At 43.1% G+C, this 18664-nt stretch overlaps 1 protein-coding gene across 2 annotated transcripts in view; it reads left to right on the forward strand.

Annotated features, from left to right (window-relative positions):
• Positions 1 to 18664, forward strand: part of LOC122799575 — a 597377-nt gene that overhangs the window by 424519 nt on the left and 154194 nt on the right. The window lies entirely within an intron of this gene.

The raw sequence follows: 18664 nt of genomic DNA on the forward strand, positions 1-18664 counted from the left end.
GTAGCAATTCCGAGTTCATGTTTGGCAGGTTGATTGGTTTTACTTCCAACTCAGCTATCCCAGGTAAACCAATCTGGGCAACTGGACACCAGTTGGCCAGTAAATTATTGATCAGCACTGCTGGGCTTTATGGTGGGCACACACTGGCCAATAGGGGCACATAACACCCCTCCAACCATTAGCATGGGTCGCTGGTATAGGTCTAAGTAGGCCAGGTCCTCTCCCCACCATAAGCAAGGTCTCGTACCATATCCTTGCAACATTTAGGTCCCTCTCCATGTCCCAGGAAACCCACACTACCTATCTTAATGTACTAGCATCCCTCACTATTCAACTTGGTACAATATTCGTGGGGGATCTCAAATACCCTTATATAGACTGGGAATCTTACACAAGTTCTAATGCACAACCCAGCAATTCTTAAACTTTAATACCAACATCTTGGAGCAGCTGGTCCGTTCTACCAGGAGTACACACATCCTTGACCTTGTACTCACGAACATGGGGGATGGATGCTCCTCACCCAGTGGAATGTCTTTGCTCATCAGATCTGACCATAAGCCAGTATTACTTGATATAAAAATTAAATCTGGGGAGCCAGTTAAACCAAAAGCCTTTAAGAATTATTCCAAGGCCAACCTCACTCTACTAAATGACACCTTGGTAAATTCCAAGCACCCCCAAACCCAGTTAACACCATAGCATATGCTGAGCTATTTACAAAATCTCTGTACAGGCATATTGATAGCTGTATAGACAAAACTGTGCCCACTCGTATTAAGAATAAGACAAACCATCCTGGTGGAATCACAATATCAGTTATAAAACAGAAGAGAAAAAAAATCTTGGCCAAGCATAGGAGGAATAAAGCCATCCATAGTAAAAACCCTTTGACCAATCTAAACAGGCAGCTAAGAGAGTTATTTTTTTTATTTTACATTTGTTGACCGGGAAAGTCCGACTGGATATATGTCCATTTTCAATGGAGGCCCAGGGAGAAAAGCTCCAAATACAGTAATGAAATTTGGAAAACATAGTTAAAAAGGATTTTTGACTATTAAGACTCCACTTAAACTTTAAGCATAATTAATATACATATTTTTTTACAAGTACAGTCATAGAGAATAACATAACACAGAGAGTTATTACATAGCTAAACAAAAATTCTTTAGGAATAGTTAAAAAAGAGAAATAATCAAAGCAAGAGGAATCCAGTACCAATAGACTTAAAATGAGAAGCAAAAGGGAGACAGTGTCAGTCAGGATTTGAGCATGGACACAGCCATTGTGATTTTAGGAAGGTTTTAAGTTGTTGTTTGAAAAGAGGAGTGGATGTCAGGGATGTTAGTTCTCTTGGAAGTTTGTTCCACAGGATACAATTTGAGTTAGTAAATAGGCAGTCCCCAGACTTGTTATTGGATTTTAGGGTAGAGACAAGTACTCTGTTAGCAGATCGTAAGGTTAAAAGATTTTGATAGGGGCTAATAAGGTTTCTGAGTATGGGAGTATTTGAGGGATGATGCAGGATCTTGTGAATGATTATGAGTTGCTGAAAAAGAAACTGACTATGCAATTTTAACCATCCGAGAAGTTTGAGATTTTGGCAGTGGTGGGTACGAAATGGGGCATCAATAGCAAATCTGGCTATGTTGTTATAAGATGTTGCCAACTTATTTATATTGCTTTTGGAGAGGTTTGTATAGATTGGTGAGGCATAGAGGAGGGTAGAGATTAGGTGAGTTTGGGCAATAGTAGTCCTGGCTGAAGGAGTAAGAAAGGATTTAATTTTGTACAGGGAGCCCAGTTTTCTATTAACCAATTTGATAGTTAGATTGATATGAGTGTCAAAATTAAGAGTGTGATCAATTGTTACCCCTAAAAGTTTGGTGGTTGTGTCAGGAGCTATTAATGTACCATTTTTAGAGATGACTGTGAAATTTATGGTGGGGGATTTCTGAGTGGGAGTGAACAACAGTAATTTAGTTTTTTTAGGGTTAAGGGAGGAGACAGCGTTGATGAAACCAGTTTTCAAATAAGGTAAATATTTTTTGGGTTGTGGCTTGAAGTTGGGAGGGCGAGGAGGTGGCACAGATTAAGGCTGAGTCATCAGCATATTGTATACAGGTGGTTTGAGGATGGGAGGCTGACAGATTGTTAATGAATATAGTAAAGAGGATTGGTCCCAAAATTGATCCTTGTGGGACTCCGAGAGTAATAGGGAGCAGAGAGGACAGTTCATTGTCCCAGAGGACTGCTTGCTGTCTGCTTTCTAAGTAAGATTGAAACCATTTGACTGTTAGTGTACCTAATGAGAGAGATTTAAGTGCATCTATCAATAGCTTGTGATTCACTACACTTAATTAATACTTCAAAGGCTGCATTTGAACAAAAAATAGCTTCTCGGACAAAGGACAACCACAAAGCTTTCTATAGCTATGCCTGTAGCCTCAGTGGAAAAACACAACAACGCCCAGAAATTATTGTAATTGACATCACCCACACTCAACCAGAGGTGATTGTCAACCTTTTGGCTGACAGGTTCAGCTCATATTTCTCTTTCCACCCCACCCCCCGCCCCTGATAGTCCAAAGGTCAAAAATGCTGCATCGATGGCCCCAGATAACATCCTGGGATGTTTCATAAATAGCATGAAACATGAGCTCTCTGGTCCATTTAAATCACTTAATCTACAGCCTTCAGTCAGTTTTGTGCCCAAGGAATGGAAGATGGCTACACTCTTACCAGAATTGTATGTAAGGCCATGGAAAGAATTATCATGGATATGATTAATGAGGACATAGGTAACCTGCAAATACTGGCCCATCGCAGTTCAATTTTGTTAAAGGAAGGTCATGCCTATTAAATCTGGTGGACTTTTTTGAGAGGGTCATCAAAGCACACAGCTTACCTCGGCCTGGCCAAAGCTTTTAATGCAATACCTCACTCAGGCATTATAGACAATCTCACTAATTTAGGTATAAACCCTTTTATTTCCTTTTGGCTAGCCAACTGGCTCCCTGTAGGACCCAGGAGATCAAAATAAGTGAGGCCACTTCCACCAAGAAGCCAGTCACTAGCTGAGTCCCTCAGGGCTGTGTACTGGACCTACTCCTTTTTTGGCATCTTGTTCTCTGAAATAGAAGCAAATGGTGAAGGTTTATGGCCGACTAAGTTTGCAGATGATTCCAAGTTGGGAGTTATCATAGACTCTCCTGCAGACACTAGCATTCTTCAAAAAGGTCTATCTGAGACTAACAGTGCCAAATCCATGGTCTTAAACTCAATGATAAGAAATGCATAATTGTACCCTTTGGGAAGTCCACCATCCCAGCTAATTGCCATGTTGATAATACACCCCAAGAGTCGACCCAGTGGTCAGGGATCTGGGTACACTTGTAGACAGTAGCTTTACCTTCAACCACCATGTGGCCACACTGAGGAAATCCTTTTATGTTGCACAATTTATAAGAAAAGGCATGACATCTAGGTCCAAAGAGGTCATTACCCCACTGTCCTCAACCCTTATCAGACCAATCACAGAGTACAGTGCTCCATTTAGTATGTACCTAACCTGACATATGCAGCAACTAGAGGGACATTAGAGGTTCCTTACAAAAAGAATAAAAGGCGTAACAAAACTGCCTTACTCAGAGTGCCTTAAAGCCCTTTCACTCTACTCAGCCTCCTATAGAATGGTGAGGGGGTGATCTGTGTCTGGATTACAAGGCATCCACAAACACCACACTTATGAATCTCCTATATATTTGTAAGTCAAAGTACCAGAAATATAAGGTCTAGGGACCTGACTTTTGTCTGTGACTTAAACAGAACATGCTAAAAAGACATTTGTGTCCCAGAGACTTCCCCTCTTATGGAACAGGCTTCCCATCTATGTGAAGCTGAGTATGTTTATTACCTAGTTTAAGCGCAACCTAGACCAGTAGATGATGAATAGGAAATTTACACCAGGTGGATAGAGGTAGCTTTTATATGCCTGATCTTCAGTATCCTATATAGATAAAGGACATAATTTTTCTTTCAGGAAAACTTGGCTAGACTTAGAAAGGCTCCCGGTTTCATTAGTCTAGTAGCAATCTATGAATCTATAAAAACCCCCTTATCACTGGCAAATAACCATGTCCATTTGGCAACATTAGTCAACACAGCCGAGTCACCTAGAACCATAGTTTGAGTGGCTAGCCTTGCCACAGCACACAGTCTGTGATCCATGTTCTCCTATCTTGAAGATACTGTGCGCCACAGTAGATGTCCAGAGCGGTTGGTCTATACAACTCTTCCCCTGTGAAGCGCTATCTAGAGTCTGTGCTGCTGCCCACAGCTCTCTATTTTTGGGTGAGTTTGTGATGTAAACACAGCATATTTTTTGGAGGTGGGAGAAACCCCACAGAGAGACCGGGAGAACATGCAAACTCCAAACAGGCACTGGCTGGAGATCAGGACTGAATCTTGTGCATAGGAGACAAAGACAGTAGAGTTGTGTACACTTACCATAAATGTAGATGTTCAAGTGTATTCACTGTTGCAATCATTACATTTGGGTAATCTGCTGGCAGGTTGCCCTCAGTCGGCCTGATTAACAAAGTCTTGGGTCCTGCGTTGGTTGCTGTCCCTTCTTCCATGACATCAGGTCGTCAGGGGTATAATGTCTGCATGAAAGATGATGAAAGGCACAACTGCCATAAGGGCCTGTAATTCAGATATCCTTCTAGCTGAAGTAATTGCTAAAGAGAAGGCTGTTTTCCAAGAAAGAAATTTTAAGTCTGCAGTAGCAGCTGGCTCAAAAGGAGGTAGAGTGAGCTACTCCAAAACAAAGTTAACGTTCCAGGCAGGGGCAGGAGCTCTCCTGGGTAGTCTCAAGGTCTTTGCCCCTCAGATACTGCTTGAGCAAAGGATGAAAGAAGAGGGGTGGTTCTGTGTTATAGTGAGCTGAAATAGCTGAGGCGTGGATTTTAATAGAGGAAAAAGATAGGCCCTTGTGAAGCATCTCAGTTAAGTATTGCAAAATCTGAGGTAAATTTGGCGCTGCTGTGCTCATCCCTAAAGATTGATTCCAGGCACGGAATCTTTTCCATTTGTCAGCATAAGATTTTCTAGTACTAGGTCTTCTAGCCTCCAAGATGACATCCATCACAGGCTTGCTGAGAATGATAAGGGTGAATTTAAGTGATTAGCCAGGCTGCAAGTTTCAATGTTGGAAGCTGAGGGTGCAGAATTTGGTTCTCCTGCTGAGACAGCAGGGAAGGGGTCTGAGGCAGGTGCCATGGAGATACTTGTGGCACACTGCGCAGGAGTGGGTACCAGTGTTGGTGCAGCCAGTCTGGAGCAATCAAAATCATCCTTGGTTTGTCCTGATGTTCTTCGTGTTTCACTGTTGCAGTCATTACATTTGGGTAATCTGCTGGCAGGTTGCCCTCAGTCAGCCTGATTAACAAAATCTTGGGTCCTGCGTCGGATGCTGTCCCTTCTTCCATGATGTCAGGTCGTCGGGGGTATAAAACATGCAGCCAATGTCATTACATCAGTCTTTCTTGCCGTGCGGTGCCCAAAGCAGAAGCAGTTCACAAGTGCCAATCGGCCAACTCCAGGAAATTTTCGTTTTCGAGTTTCAGCTCCGAAGTCTTCAACTTAAAGCTAAGAACCCTGTTGGAGAAACTTTTCTTGCTCCTTACAGATGTCAGTAAAAGTTAATAATTGCATTACTTGTTGAAAGCAAATACCTCATAAAGATTTTCATTCGTACTGTATTCTTTGCCTATGTTCTGACCACGACGTCCTTACTGTCGGTTCTGTGCTTTATTTAATCAGCGCACTATCCATCGTCATTATATTTTTGCCACTCATTATTTCGGTTCTCAGTTTAATTATCCAGAAATGTCATTGATTAGCCAGCCGACTACCGGGATTCCGAAAAAACGCAAAGATAAACACAGAGACAGGCCGTCGAGGTCCAGAACTGCCGACGACACTTCTCCTAAGCCATTCGCCGGTACTCAGTGAGGCACTTTCTCAGCCCCTGGTACCCGCTATTTCTGATTTGTAGGCCTCTACCGAGACCCATTCAGAGTCAAGTATGCCGCAAGATGCTTCACCTATGGAACCCGCAGATGTCTCTACCTTGGATGGGTCCGGAGCCACTGTGCAGGCACCGGCTTCTGAAGATGTATTGAGGCCTACAGACTTGCATATTAAATCGACACTGCCTTCATTACTAAGGCCTAAATCTCGATCTATGTCTAAAACTCTGATGCACAGGCCATGTGTTCAGGCCCCTATGCCTAAAAAAACAAATGATAAAAATGGATGAAGATAAAGATCTAACTTCTCTAATCCGGGGTAGACACCCCCCCCCCTCTAAGAGGCCTAGGGCTGAATTTGATTATGGATCTTCTGATCAGGATTCCGTTTCTTCTGACTCTTCTAATGACCTGGATTTGTCCATACCTACATATGAGGATTCTGATGCAGAGGACTCCATTCCCTCTGCTTCCCCTCCCGAGGAAATTTCTTTTGGGGAAACCTTACATGCTTTGAGGGAGCATTTCCACTGGAAAGCCAGGAATTTTCTGATTCAAAAAAGAGGCTTAGGGATTTCCTGCTTCTACCTCAGCATAGGCCTTTGGCTATACCTCCTGTACTAGACATTGTTGATGATGTGTTCTCGGAATCCAGTTTGGCCCCTGATTCCCTGCCTCTGGCTCCTAGTAAACCTGACAGATACTACAGGGTTCCTGAGTCTCACAAGTTCCTTTTCAAAAATCCTGTTGCAGATCCAGAAACCATTTCTCAGCGGCCCAAGGGTATTAAGGCTTTTACTGCTAAAAATCCTACCCCTTCTGATAGAGATTCCAGGGTGCTAGACAGATGGGGTAAAAAGGTTTATACTTCTGCGACCTTGGCAATCAGTGCATTAAACTGCAAATTTCATATGTTAAAATATCAACAGCATATTATTGGACTGCTTAAATACAAAATTATGTTGATTCCTGACTGTGTGGAAAATAAAGATTTACAGGATTTAATGCATTCTGCTGAACAAGTTAGAAAACATACTTTGCAATGTGGTTTTGATTCTTTAGAGGCCTCCTCCAGGGCTGCTGTTACTGGGTCTGTGCTAAGAAGGTATGCTTGGCTTAAGGAGCAATCTTTGCCTGATCATGTTAAAGCTAAATTTTTGGATGCTCCTTTAAATCAGGGCCACCTGTTTGGCAGTAAAGCTGAAGAAGTTCTAAATAAGATGGAAGATGAAGCTAAATCTATGCAGACTGTTAAATATTTCTTACAACTGCAACCTCCAAGATTTAGTAGGCATTGGCCTACTAAGAATTGGTCCTTTCCAGCCCCTAACAGATCCTCTCAAGCCAAACCCAGACAGAGCAAAAATCCCAGGTTTCAGTCCCAGGGTACTCTCAGAACTAAGCAATAGGGGCTTCCAATTCCAGATCTGGAAATAACAAGACACCCCCTACAGTAAACAGTCTCAATGACTTCCTTTTTAAAATTACCAAGCACTTATCTTTCAACTGCCCCTCTGGGGGGGGGGGGGGGGGATTGCTCTTCATGCAAAGAACTGGGAACTCATAACCCAGGATAAATGTTTTTTAAATATAGTGTCCCAGGGATACAGATTTCATTTCCACACATTGCCAACACCAAACGGGTGGCCATACCTGCCTCCGAATCAGTGAGCCGAGGCTCAAAAACAAGTTCTTTCTCTCTTAAGCATGGGGGCTATTCAACTGATGCCAGAAGAGGAAAGGGACAAGGTTTCTATTCAAGGCTTTTCCTGGTACCCAGAAAAGACAAATCATGGCATCCAATCCTGGACCTGTCTACTCTAAACACCTTTCTGGAAATTCCAAAATTCAAGATGCTGACTCTTCACCAGTTACTTCATATGCTAGGCAAAGACGCCTGGCAACTCTAGATTTAAAAGCAGCATACCTGCACATCCCAATCAGGGAATCTTGCAGAGGATACCTACGCTTCAAAGCAGACTACTTGCATTATCAGTTCTCTGCACTGCCCTTTGGCTTGTCTACTGCACCCAGGGTATTCACAAAGTGCCTGGCTCCAGTTATTGCATTTTGCAGGCAAATAAATATTCAAATGTATCCATACCTGGATGATTGTCTAATCCAGGCAGAAAACCAGGGCATACTTTTAAATCTTCTGGCATTTGTAAAAGGGGTTCTAACTTGTCTAATGTACACCATAAACAAAAAGAAATCACAACTGGTACCCTGTCAACAGATTACACTTCTGGGTGCAAGCTTGAATACAACTGCCCAGATGGCTTTCCTCACGCCAGAGAAGCAAACTCATTTGGTAACTTACTTCAAACATGTGGCCACAAAAACCCTGCTATCTGCAAGACAAATACTGCAAGCCTTGGGGTTCATGGCCTCCTGCATTCTTCTAGTTCCATATGCAAGACTGCATATGAGGAAACTACAGTGGTGTCTAAAAAGTCTATGGAGTCAACATTGTCACAGCCTGGAAACAATGATTCCTATCATACTTTCCCTAAGCCTGGAGTTCCTATGGTGGGCAGAAGCCTGCCACCAAAACAAGGGATTACCAAATCAAATGCACCTACATAGCAATCAAAAAGAAATGTTAGCTGTACAGAATGCTCTGACAGCCTTCAAGGACTACATTCTTCCAGGACAACTAACGGTAAAGACGGACAACACCACGGTTATGTGGTACATAAACAAGCAGGGGGGTACACAATCCTACCCCCTCTGCAGACTAGCCATGGCATTGTGGAACACAGCCCTGAGCTACCAAGTGCATCAACAAGCTCAATTCCTGCCAGGAAAATCGAATACACAGACAGACGGACTAAGCAGAAACCTCATGGACCCATACAAATGGAAACTGGAACCACAGTTTTTCAACATGTTGACAAACAAATGGAGGAGCCCAGACATAGATCCATTTGCCTCCCCCCAGAACTACCAGTTGGACTAGTTTTGCACAAGGACTCCCCACAAACAAGCCTGGAAAGTGGATGCTCTGTCCTTCAGCTGGAAAAATCTATCCGTCTATGTTTTTCCCCCTTTGCCTCTGCTCTCAAAGTTCTACTAAAAGTCAAACAGGACAAACCAAGGATGATTTTGATTGCTCCAGACTGGCCACGCCAACACTGGTACCCTCTCCTGCACAGTGTATCGCAAATATCTCCATGGCACCTGCCTCAGACCCCTTCCCTGCTGTCTCAGCAGGAGAACCAAATTCTGCACCCTCAGCTTCCAACATTAAACCTTGCAGCCCGGCTAATCACTTAAATTCACCCTTATCATCCCTCAGCAAACCTGTGATGGATGTCATCTTGGAGGCGAGGAGATCTAGTGCAAGAAAATCTTATGCTGACAAATGGAAAAGATTCTATGCCTGGAAACAGTCTTTAGGGATAAGCACAGCAGCACCCAATTTACCTCAGATTTTACAATACTTAACTGAGATGCTTCGCAAGGGCCTGTCTTTTTCCTTCATTAAAATCCACGCCTCAGCTATTTCAACTCACTATAACACCGAACTTCCCCTCTTCTCTCATCCTCTGTGCAAGCAGTATCTCAGAGGGGCAAAAAATTTGAGACTACCCAGGAGAGCTCTAACCCCTGCCTGGGACCTTAACTTTGTTTTTGAGAAACTCACTCTCCACTGCAGACTTAAAATTTATTTTGTGGAAAACAGCTTTCCTTTTAGCAATCACATCAGCTAGAAGGATTTTTGAATTACAGGCCCTTATGGCAGTGGAGCCTTTCATCATCTTTCATGCGGACAGGGTATTTCTCAGGATCAATCCATCCTTCATGCCCAAGGTGGTTTCCAGTATGGCTCTTAATCAGTCCATTCATTTGCCAACCTTCTTTCCAAATCCACAGAACAAAGGGGAATGGATTCTGCATTCCTTGGATGTGCACAGACAACTAAGTTTCTATTTGGACAGGACAAAATCTCTAAAAAAAAAAAAAAAAAAAATCTGAACAATTGCTGGTAGCATTTACTGCAGGGGCAGAGGGGAAGTCTATTTCAAAACAAACCATTTCTAAATGGATAAGCCATTGCATTCATTTCTGCTATAAGCACCATGGAAAACCCATCCCCCAGGGGATCAGATCTCATTCCACCAGGGCTGTATCTACTTCTGCAGCCTTTCTCAGAGGTGTCCCTACCCAGGGATTTCCTAGAAGCTGCTACCTGGAGTTCTGTGCATACTTTCACCAAGCATTATCATTTACCAATTTTCTCTAAATCCAGAGCTGGCTTTGCCACTGCTGTCTTGCAGGGCCTTATAGCTGGCCCTAATGCTGTATAAACTCCTCCTCCCAACCATAGCTTTGGGAATCTACCCAAATGTAATAACTGCAACAGTGAAACACGAAGAACATAGTACAGTTGTGTACACTTACCATAAATGTAGATGTTCGAGTGTATTCACTGTTGCAGTCCTGGTTACCCTCCCTCCAGCCCCCTAGATTTTCTGACTATACCTCTACTTTCCTTTACTATGCTTAAAAGCTTTTTTGGCATATTTGCTTTTGATTGGAGGTATACTTTTGTGTGTTTGTGTTTATTTGCTCCCCATTAGGGGGGCACCTGACATCTGGGGCAAGAAAAACTGATGTAATGATGTCGGCTGCATGTTTTATACCCCTGACGACCTGACGTCGTGGAAGAAGGGACAGCATCTGACGCAGGACCCAAGACTTTGTTAATCAGGCTGACTGAAGGCAACCTGCCAGCAGATTACCCAAATGTAAATGACTGCAACAGTGAATACACTCAAACATCTACATTTATGGTAAGTGTACACAACTGTACTTTTGACTTTCAGCAGAACTTTGGAGAGCAGAGGCAGAGCGGGAAAGACGTAGACTGGTTTTTCCAGCTGAAGAAGAGAGCATCCACTTTCCATGCTTGTTTGTGGGAAGTCCTTGTGCAAAACTTGTCCAACTGGTAGTTCTGGGGGGAGGCAAGTAGATCTATGTTTGGGCTTCCCCATTTGTTTGTCAACATGTTGAAAATCTGTGGTTCCAGTTGCCACTCGTGTGGGTCCATGAGTTTTCTGCTTAGTCCGTCTTCCAGTGTGTTCAATTTTCCTGGCAGGAATTGAGCTTGTAAGTGCACTTGGTAGCTCAAGGCTGTGTTCCACAATGCCATGGCTAGTCTGCAGAGGAGGTAGGAATGTGTACCTCCCTGCTTGTTTATGTACCACATAACAGTGGTGCTGTCCGTCTTTACCATTAGTTGTCCTGGAAGAATGTAGTCCTTGAAGGCTGTCAGAGCATTCTGTACAGCTCACATTTCTTTTTGATTGATATGTAGTTGCATTTGTTTTGGGTTCCATTTGCCCTGAATGCACTTTCCTGCCAGGTGAGCTCCCCATGCATAGTCTAATGCATCTGTAGTTAGGGTTTGGATGGCAGGGGGTAGTGTGAATGGCAGTCCCTTGTTTTGGTGGCAGGCCTCTGCCCACCAAAGGAACTCCAGGCGTAGGCAAGGTATGATAGGAGTCATTGTTTCCAGGCTGTGACAATGTTGACTCCATAGACTTTTTAAGTACCACTGTAGTTTCCTCATATACAGTCTTGCATATGGAATTAGAAGAATGCAGGAGGCCATGAACCCCAAGGCTTGCAGTATTTGTCTTGCAGATAGCAGGGTTTTTGTGGCCACTTGTTTGAAGTAAGTTACCAAATGAATTTGCTTCTTTGGCATGAGGGAAGCCATCTGGGCAGTTGTATTCAAGCTTGTACCCAGGAATGTAATCTGTTGACAGGGTACCAGTTGTGATTTCTTTTCATTTATGGTGTACCCCAGACAAGTCAGAACCCCTTTTACAAATGCCAGATAATTTAGAAGTATGTCCTGGTTTTCTGCCTGAATTAGACAATCGTCCAGGTATGGGTATATTTGAATATTTCTTTGCCTGCAAAATGCAATAACTGGAGCCAGGCACTTTGTGAATACCCTGGGCACAGTAGACAAGCCAAAGGGCAGTGCAGAGAACTGATAATGCAAGTAACCTGCTTTGAAGCGTAGGTATCTTCTGCAAGATTCCCTGATTGGGATGTGCAGGTATGCTTCTTTTAAATCTAGAGTTGCCAACCAGGCATCTTTGCCTAGCATAGGAAGTAACTGGTGAAGAGTCAGCATCTTGAATTTTGGAATTTCCAGAAAGGTGTTTAAAATAGAGAGGTCCAGGATCAGATGCCATGATTTGTCTTTTCTGGGTACCAGAAAAAGTCTGGAATAGAAACCTTGTCACTTTTCCTCTTCTGGTACCGGTTGAATAGCCCTCATGTTTAAGAGGGAAAGTACTTGTTTTTGAGCCTCTGCCCACTGATTTGGGGGCAGGTCTGACCACCCATTTGGTGTTGGCAACATGTGGAAACGAAATCTGTATCCCTGAGACACTATATTTAAAACCCATTTGTCCTGGGTTATGAGTTCCCAGTTCTTTGAATGAAGCGCAGTCTTTCCCCCCAAAGGGGCAGTTAAAAGTTAAGTTCTTGGTACTGTTAAAAAGAAGACATTGAGACTGTTTACCATAGGGGGTTGTCTTGTTATTTCCAGATTTGGAAGTGGAGGCCCCCCACTGCTTAGTTCTGAGAGTCCCCTGGGACTGAAAACTGGGGTTTTTGCTGTGTCTGGTTTTGGCTTGAGAGGATCTAGAAGGGGCTGGAAAAGACCAATTCTTAGTAGGCCAGTGCCTACTAAATCTTGGAGGTTGCACTTGTAAGAAATCGTTAACAGTTTGCATAGATTTAACTTTATCTTCCATCTTTTTAGAACTTCTTCAGCCTTGTTGCCAAACAAGTGGTCCTGATTTAAAGGAGTATCCAACAATTTAGCTTTAACATGATCAGGCAAAGATTGCTCCTTAAGCCAAGCATACCTTCTTAGCACAGACCCAGTAACAGCAGCCCTGCAGGAGGCCTCTAAAGAATCAAAACCACATTGCAAAGTATGTTTTCCAACTTGTTCAGCAGAATGCATTAAATCCTGCAAATCTTTATTTTCCACACAGTCAGGAAACCACTTCATTTTCTGTTTAAGCAGTCCAATAATATGCTGTTGATATTTTAACATATGAAATTGGCAGTTTAAAGCTCTGATTGCCAAGGTTGCAGAAGTATAAACCTTTTTACTCCATCTATCCAGCGCCCTGGAATCTCTATCAGAAGGGGAAGGATTTTTAGCAGTAGAAGCCTTAATACCCTTGGACCCTTGAGAAATGGTCTCTGGATCTGCAACAGGATTTTTGAAAAGGAACTTGTGAGACTCAGGAACCCTGTCGTATCTGTCAGGTTTACTAGGAGCCGGAGGCAGGGAATCAGGGGCCAAACTGGATTCCGAGAACACATCATCAACAATGTCTAGTACAGGAGGTATAGCCAAAGGCCTATACTGAGGTAAAAGAAGGAAACCCCTAAGCCTCTTTTTTGAATCAGAAAATTCCTGACTTTCCCAGTGAAAATGCTCCCTTAAAGTATGTAAAGTTTCCCCAAAAGAAAAATCCTCAGGAGAGAAAGCAGAGGGAATGGAATCCTCTGCATCAGAATCCTCATAAGTAGATATGGACAAATCCAGGTCATTAGAAGAGACAGAAGAAACAGACACCTGATCAGAAGATTCATAATCAAGCTCAGGCCTAGGCCTCTTAGGGGGGGGGGGGGTTGACTACCCCTGATTAGAGTAATTAGATCTTCAGACATTTTGATCATTAGTTTTTCATCCATGTGCAACTAACATCAGGCAGATCTGCAATGCAAATTGTGGCCTGCTACAGATCACCCTCCATGACCCAGGACCACCACTCCACCTTTCTGGAGACACTGGAAAACATGAAGGTCCTACCGAACACCCTAATATTGGGCGATTTCAATTACCCTACCATTCATTGAGAAAACTACTCGAGTACAAACTCCCAGGCCCAGCACTTCCTGGAATTCATCAACTCAAACACCCTGGATCAGCTGGTAAACTCCCCTACCAGAGGTGAAAATATATTGGACCTGGTCATCACCAACATGGGTGACAGGTGTTCCACATCGGAGGTCAACCCATCACTGGTTAGATCAGACCATAAACTAATCACTCTGGAAGTCCACACCCCACCACCACCCCCAACTAAGGAAACCACAGTAAAAAACTTTTCTAAGGCAAACTTCACCTTACTTAAGACAGAGGTAGTAAGTTTCACAGCCCCCACGCTAAAGGATAATGCTGCCCAAGATGCAGAAACCTTTACAAATTCACTCTATGAGCACATACAAAGATGCATGGATCATGCCATCCCTAGCAAAACCAAGACTCACTCCTCTAAGAGAAGGAAACCAGTTTGGTGGACCTCTGCCATAAACAGGCTATACAATAGAAGGAGGAAACTAGTTCAGAAAAAAAGCAAATCCCAAGAAGGAAAGACATCCCTGATCATTATCAGTAAGAAACTAAGGTCCCTCATAAAATCATCCAAGGCTAACTTCAAAAGAAAAATAGCCAAGGATTCAAAAGATAACCACAAAGCCTTCTTTAGCTATGTTAAGAATCTAAGTGGCAACTCGCAGATATGCACTGACTAGTGCAAAATAGCACAAAATATACTGAACCTACTGATATTGCCAACATCCTGGCAGATAGATTCAGTGCAAACTTCACACCCCCTCTCACCCACAAAAGGGCCCACAACAATACTGGAAAAGTGTAGTGTCCCAGAAATCACAGACGCACAGGTGAAAACGTCCCTTTCAAAAGCCAAAAACACAACGTCAATGGGGCCAGATGGTGTCCCAGGCTGCGTCTTGCACGAACTACAGAACGAACTAACCCCCCACCTAAACACACTATTCAACCTCAGCCTCTCCACAGGCTACGTGCCCGTAGAATGGTGCACAGCAACGGTTATTCCTCTCCACAAAGGAGGGGCCACAACTGACCCTGGTAACTATCGCTCCCGTAAGCCTGACTAGCCTGGTCTGCAAGGCTATGGAGCGCATCATCATGGAACTCATTAACAAAGACATTGGGAACCTCCAAACACTTGACCTGACCCAATCCGGCTTTAAGGGCAGATCATGCCTACTAAACCTGGTTGACTTCTTCGAGACTGTCACCAAGGCCATAGACAAGGGAAAGATGGTTCACAGAGCCTACCTTGACCTCGCCAAGGCTTTCAACACCATTCCCCACTCTGGTATTACAGAAAAACTCACTAACCTGAACATAAACCCCTACATCATGAGATGGGTTGCCAACTGGCTTACAGACAGAACTCACATGGTAAGAATAGCGGGCTCCAGGTCCGACTCTAATCCAGTCACAAGTGGTGTCCCACAAGGCTCGGTCCTGGGACCCCTACTGTTTGGCATATACTTCTCAGAAGTACAGGCAAACACAGGACGACTATGGCTAACCAAGTTTGCCGATGACTGCAAACTGGGAGCCATAATTGACTCTCCGGCTGACATGGACATCCTCCAAAAGGGCCTTACTGAGACGGACACCTGGTGTCAAAGTCATGGCCTCAAGCTAAATGCCAAAAAATGCATAGTCATCCCGCTTGGGAAAAACAAAACACCCACAAATTACCACATAGGTGGCAGCCCCCTTAATACAGAAGAAGTAATAGATCTGGGGACCCAGGTAGATAGTAATCTCTCCTTTGACAATCATATTGCCAAAGTAGTTAGGAAATCCTTCTATGTGGCCCATCTAATTACTAAAGTGTTCATATCTAGAAATAGAGGTTATAGTGCCCCACTACTCATTGCTCATCAGACCCATCATAGAGTACAATGCCCCATTTGGGATGTACCTCACAAGACACTTCCAACAGCTGGAAAGACCACAAATGTACCTCACCAAGAGGATTACTGGCCTCAAACATATGTCCTATGCAGCCTGACTGAAAAAACTCTGGCTGTACTCAGTGGCATATCGCTTACTCAGAGGTAATCTCTGCCTGACTTACAAAGCCATGTCCAACTCAGAATTGATGGACATGCTCCACCTAAAGAAATCCAAGTCACTGCGAGTCACGCGTTCTAGTGAGCTAAACCTCGCCACAACAATAAATAGAACTTGCTGGAGGGATAGATTCCTGTCACAGAGACTCCCCATGCTTTGGAACAAAATTCTAAACTACATTAGGCAGAGCCCCTCACTAAAACTCTTCAAGAGAAACCTTGACGAGTGGATGGGTAACAGAAAATACACGCCTGGGATCACTTCATTGGCTGTTCTTGACAGAGGATCAGTTAATTAATCAATGGGGTGGTGAAGGCCGACACACTCTGGCTAGGCTTATAAATGCCCTTGGGCAGATAGCCTAGTACCTACTTATGAACCTATAATGTTTTTCACATCTTGCAGATTGACCGAATGAGGTGGTAGTCATTGTGCCCAAAACCTTCTCTACTTCACATTCCATGGCCTCCCCATATTTTTGCTGTATTCACTTATTGTTGGTTGCCTTAAAGCATAACATTTACATGTTTTCTCTTTTTTACAATGAAATTGAGGTATTACCATTCAGATCACTCCGTTAACTGGTGCAAATCTGTCATCTATTCCCCTTTTCCATCATTCACATCACATACCTATGTCATCTACAAATTTACTTATCTGCTGCACCCACCTGAAATGTCTATATGGTCAGAGAAAATACAATGCAGTACTGACTCCACTAAGGCTGCCCACTGGTTGGTGTCCTTACGGTCTAGACATTGGCTTTTGCCATTAAGCTGTGTTTCTTCCCAAACAGTTAACTTTCCACAGAGCCATTTGTTTTGCTGTAATCCTACCATCCATGTCTTTTTACTTGTATGTTGATGAAATGTAGAATCTAAGGTCTTTCAGAAAAAAAATAGAAAAAGTGATATCTACTGAATTGAGTTTTTAATTGTCTGCCTCACCTGCTATGATAATAGTAAAATGATGTAGGTAGCAAAATGTACCTTCCAAAACCCTGCTGACAAAAGACTAGCACAATGTTTTGTTATTTCCATCTTGAGTTTCCCTGGGCAGCTTAGTCTGGAACCATTATGTCTGTTTTCACATTTCAGTTTCATCCTTCATTAAAATATTTTTAATGTTTTAATTACATTTATTTGTTAACTTGGTAGTGATCTAGTCCATCATGAGCCACTTTCATCCACAGCTGAAGCCATGGGGAAAGGATAAATATGATATATGGACATTTTAGATTAGTTTGTCCACCAGCATTATTACAGGACGTGGAAGGAAATTAGAATATCTATTGACAACCTATACAGGTATGGAATGAACATGCAGACTCAACACAGAGTAATATGAAGTCAGTATTGTACAAGACCACTAGAGCTTTAACATACAAATCATAATGAGGAAACAACTGTGTAATGTCATATCACCTTGCAGTGATCCCTGTCTTTACACATTTCATTATTAGCCTTTGCTGCCCTTTCTGCCTGTCATACTGTTTCTCTGCTTTTAGAACGTCTGACGTAAGTACCCTAGGTCCTTTTATAATAGGAAGCAAAGTTCCATTCTGTACTGATCCCCCACACCATCCCAGCTTTTAGAAAGTCTGACATAAGTACTCTAGGTCCTTTTATAATAGGAAGCAAAGTTCCATTCTGTACTGATCCCCCACACCATCCCAGCTTTTAGAAAGTCCTTTTATAATAGGAAGCAAAGTACCATTCTGTACTGATCCCCCACACCATCCCAGCTTTTAGAAAGTCCTTTTATAATAGGAAGCAAAGTACCATTCTGTACTGATCCCCCACACCATCCCAGCTTTTAGAAAGTCTGACATAAGTACCCTAGGTCCTTTTATAATAGGAAGCAAAGTTCCATTCTGTACTGATCCCTCACACCATCCCAGCTTTTAGAAAGTCTGATATAAGTACCCTAGTTCCTTTTATAATAGGAAGCAAAGTTCCATTCTGTACTGATCCCCCACACCACCCCAGCTTTTAGAACGTCTAACATAAGTACCCTAGGTCATTTTATAATAGGAAGCAAAGTTCTATTCTGTACTGATCCCCCACACCATCCCAGCTTTTAGAAAGTCTGATATAAGTACCCTAGGTCCTTTTATAATAGGAAGCAAAGTTCCATTCTGTACTGATCCCCCACACCACCCCAGCTTTTAGAACGTCTAACATAAGTACCCTAGGTCATTTTATAATAGGAAGCAAAGTTCTATTCTGTACTGATCCCCCACACCATCCCAGCTTTTAGAAAGTCTGATATAAGTACCCTAGGTCCTTTTATAATAAGAAGCAAAGTTCAATTCTGTACTGATCCCCCACACCATCCCAGCTTAACACTCTGGCTGTGCTCCAGGTTACTGTGGGAGTGCAACCTGTGGATGACCCACCAACTCCTGACAGACTTTTCTTCATGTAACCTTAGCACTTTCTGGGCCCATTACTTCTTTAGGAGTCAGCCTTATGGCAACAATATTTTAATGCCTGGATAGTGAGGAATCCAATGGGGAGACATGGGACCCATTACTTTGTGCCTTCATTTAAGCTTTGTCGATATGTTGTTCAACTGGGTAGGCCAGTGAGAATGCTTTGAGGTTAAACCTACCTCAGGCCTTAGAACAGCACCCCATACACACAGCCTTGCAATCAATCTTACT

This window comes from Protopterus annectens, chromosome 4.part0 (genome assembly GCF_019279795.1).
Source record: "Protopterus annectens isolate FY-2018-M chromosome 4.part0, PAN1.0, whole genome shotgun sequence".
NCBI classification, from domain to species: Eukaryota; Metazoa; Chordata; order Ceratodontiformes; family Protopteridae; genus Protopterus; species Protopterus annectens.